The sequence below is a fragment of the Mauremys reevesii genome, linkage group 23 (genome assembly GCF_016161935.1).
Source record: "Mauremys reevesii isolate NIE-2019 linkage group 23, ASM1616193v1, whole genome shotgun sequence".
In the NCBI taxonomy this organism is placed as follows: Eukaryota; Metazoa; Chordata; order Testudines; family Geoemydidae; genus Mauremys; species Mauremys reevesii.
In genome coordinates, this window is record NC_052645.1 from 19,904,725 (window position 1) to 19,909,169 (window position 4,445).

A 4,445-nucleotide genomic window follows, 5' to 3' on the forward strand; every position below is an offset into this window, starting at 1 on the left:
TTCACCCTCTTTGCAAAGTCTGGAGCTGCAAACCCCTTTGCCTTCTCTGCTGCTGGCCCTTGGGTGAGGAGGTCAGGGATGACTCCCACTCCAGGGTTGGCTGTGCTGGCGTGGGGTTCTTCCCACATCACCACCTTTGAAATGTCAGGGCCCTTGCATGAGCTGCCTTCAGCTCCAACCGCTGCTGCCCCTCTCAGAAATGCTCTGCCCAGCAAGAGGAGCACAAGGGAGAAGCAGGATAGCAGCTCCTGACTTCTGCCACAACAAGGTGATTTATAAAGGTCAGGTCAGTATCACTATAGGCACAAAGAGGTGAAATGACACAGCAGGTCCATGGCAAAGCTGGACATGGAACCCAGGTGTCCTGACCCCCCAGTACAGCATGATGTCCCCTGCCTCATAACAGCCCATTCAGGAAATGGAACTCTAGGCAAATTACTGCTCCTGTTCAGGGGGGAGGATGTAACTGGGGTTGTAGGCACTTAAAATACAGGCACTACTTTGCTCTGCTATTGCAGCAGATCTGCAGGTCTGTGCTGGGGTCCATTATCATCATGCCAGAATCTGAGCCTTGGAATTATTGGACCAGAATTTCTTCTTTACAACCCCAGGACAGGAAGGGGCAGCAGCAAAGGCTGCAAGGAACAATGGGAGGTGTCATTTCCATTTCCTGCAAGGAACAGCCATCCAGTCTCCTTGGAGTCCTGAGAGTGGGCCAAGTGCAGCCCTGGGGGTGAGTTCACTGCCTACACCACATTCAAAGGGCTCCCTCCTGTTCGGAGAGTGGGTCTCAGACAGCGGTGGCATGCAGCCAAAATCCAGTTGGTGGCAGAACAAGAATCCATGGCGACTATACTGCTTGCAACCATGAAGGTGACAGGCCAAGTGCTTATACAGCTGAGATGTGGGACACCAGAGCCCAAAGTCTGAGAACTGGTGATTCTGAGCAGTGGTTTCTCAAGCTCTTCCATCCCTCCTGGGGGTACAATGCAGTGTAAGTCTGGGGCTCTGGGAGGGGTGTGGGATGTGGGTTCTGGGAGGGAGGTGGGGTGCAGGAGGGGGTGAAGGGTGCAGGCTCCGGGCTGGGGGAGGGGGTTGGGGAGCAGGCTGGGGTGCAGGAGGGGATGAGAGGTGTGGGCTTCAGCCAGGCAGCGCTTACCTCTGGCAGCGGGTGCTAGGTGGGGGAGCCAGGGTGGGTCTCAGCCAATGGAAGCTGCAGAGTTGGTGCTTGGGGCAGGGGCAGAGACACCCCTGCCCCCCACCAGGGACGTTCCAGCTGCTTCCAGGAGCAGCGTGGGACCAGGGCAGACAGGGAGCCTGCCTTAGCCCCACTGCGTCACCAGAGGGAGAAGAGTTGATCCATGGGGCCCACAGACCCCAGGTTGAGCAAGCTGCTCTAATAATATAGCCATGGGGGGGAGGGGGGCGGGGAGTGTGTCATGAGCCCTAGGGAGCTCTCTGACACACCCTGAGGCTGACAGCCCAATGCTTTGGATACCCTTGACAAAGGCCAGAGGAGCTAGGCATTTGCTACAGGCAAGCTGGGCTTTGTTACAAGCAGGTTAATTCATTCACCTGCATAAAAGGACAATAAAGTACCCTGGAGTACAAAGCCAATTCATTCCATTCAAAGCTTTTGGGGTGGAGGGGGCAGGGGTGACATTTACAGTCTCCAGGCTGGACTCCCTCTAAAGTAGGGAAGCTGTAATGGCTTCTTCGCCCATATGGCTGGCGTGATTGGCCACACAGCCTTAGAGAGAGGATTGCTGCTGAGAATATGGAATCTACACCTTGCAGGGAGACACTCGGGCTATTCTTCCATGAGGATTGCAGAAATGCTGTGCCCAGCAGCGCTGTATTCAAACTCAGCTAATTCTCCCCACTACCCCAGCTCCAATTCCTATGATTTAATCAGGCACAGTAAAGAGATCTCACAGGTATTTAAGAAAATGGTACATACCAACACACACCGGAGGTGGTAGGGGACTCACCTGCTCTCAAAGTGAAATTTCCAACTGCTCTGCTGCTGACGAAGGCTAGAGCATCTGTGAGATAGCTGGGGCAACAAAGCCACATACTCAGCATCTGGAAGAGCAGGATTCATGGGGGATTCAGAGGGAGTCTGGTGAGCAGGGGGACCTTTCCTTGCTTGCAAGTCCAGAACAAGTGGGTTGCTCACTCCCACGGATATTTTTGGCATTAAGTGTAACATTCTGCCACGTTCATTCATTTCACTAAGTAACGTCCCAAAGGCAGTGGTGAGAGCCAGTGCTAGAAGAGTTCTCTAAGCCTCTTTCCCTGGGCACCTGCCCCCTTCCTTTTAGTTCAGGTCTAAACTAACATGAATAATTCAGTTGTTGAACTATGTAAAATTCATAAGTGATGAGTAAAATGGGACCTAATTACCACCCAAACCTAAAGGGAAGTTAGCTTGAGTATGTAACATGAGGACTTGCCTACAATCTTGCCAGATAAATGGTTGTGTTAACACACAGAAAATGCAACATTAGACATCCCTCTGCAGCTGAAACGCGCATATTTTGCAGTTGCTTGAATGAAAGAGCAATGACTTATGAGATGCCAAATATCTGACTGAAATCCTCATTTTCCTGGACAGATTGTCCTGTATCTGAACAAATGTAAACGATTGTATGGATAACTGGAAATCAGCTCAGTACGATGCAGAAAAGCCTGATGGCAAACTCAGCATTGTGAGTGTGGGGCTGGACTCCCACTGCTGCTTTGCCACTCTACCTCACTACTGGCCTGCAGCCCCCAGCTCTGGGCCTGTTGAGCAGGTACTGCTAACCATACTTAACAGGGCAGTTCATTAAGGATGACTGAGCCCACATGATTGGACACTCAATCAGTTATACCACTTGTTGTTCCACTTGCTGATGTTCTATTGTTGGGAGTGAGGTTAAGAAACCAAAAGCCAAAACAGAAGTCACTGGTATTACACTTGAAGCACCGGTAATGTACATGTGGCTGATTGTTCACTTACAGCATGGTTACACTTCCCACAATTATGTACATGCTCCAATCCAGTACTCTCTTCCCCTCACAAGTAACACCTCAAGGACTGCCAAGACACTAACTCCATTTTTAAAACTTAGACCGGCCTCCACAGGGCTGACAGCAGGTTTCCTACTCAAATCTCCATGGCTTGTCAGGCTGCTGTTCAGTTTGACCCATGCAGCAATGAAGCAATGGCTGCTTATCCCGCTACCACCCTTCCATTCTAACCCATTAATCAAGCTGTTTTAAGAAATTTTCTATAGCATTGTAGAAACCCATGATTGATCTTTTATTTGAAGGTTGGTTCCACATGGGAAAAATTTAGCTGGTTTTATGTTAGTGTGGATTAATGTAATTACAGTAATCTGCGCTTTTGTAATGTTTACTCCCAAGCCTTGGCTAGCAAAGGAATACACACATAATAATGGCTATTGGCAGAGCATAAACTTCATCAGCTGCTCCATATTATGTGGCAGGACAAGATCAGAAATATGGATATTCAAAGCTAAACACAGCAAGCACCTTCCAGCCAGCACTGGTTTAGTTGTGGCAGCTTTCTTGGTATAGACATTAGACTGGAAGACCAACAAATTCGCAAGTGTGTTCACCAAGGACTGCTGCTACACTGTCTGCAATCACATGGGCACCAAAAGGTTTGATGGCACAAGACGACTACCAGTGATAAACTGAATATCCAATCAAACCATTTTAAGGACCTAGACAGATCAATCCAGGTGAAGCTTCATCTGCAATGAAGCCACATCCCTTTGTGATTTGTCATCATGAGAGCATAAACTTAGCTGCTAGCTTGACTCTTTCCTTGGAGAAAAGTAAAGACATGATGGGCCTTCTTTGCTAGACTTAAATCCTTATCCACACTGAAGCAATAAACATTACAGCAGGATTGAACAGCTGTAGGATTCATGCTTGCTACACAACCAACCTTATTTTGCAGTAGGTAGCTGACTCTGGCTAATGAGTAACTGCAATTTTGAGATCTACTGCTGGAGAAGCAGTTGGTCTGATTAAGAACCTGATCTCTGTAAGGGAGCACTTTGGAACAAGATACTTTGTCTAGTAAGAACTTTCAGAATCAGGCTTCTAGTTTTGTAAGCATGATAGGCAAGCTCCCATCCCAGCTCATGCAGCTGCCTATTTCTATGCTTCATTAGGGTCTTGGGTTTGTGTCTTGTTCAGTACAGATGCAGCACAGTACCGAAAGACACTAACCATGCAAATGCTTAGACAAGCTCAAAAGACAAGTGTCTTCAGTGTTCCCCACACACTGATGTTTGGATGCTTAGGGGAGGTTCACAGATTCTATCTTTATGCTCCATCCCCATCTCATTTTTAGCAGTGATATCGAAAGTACATAAATATGTTCAACTAAATGAACTTCTGGAGTAACAAACGTAAGAAAACAAATG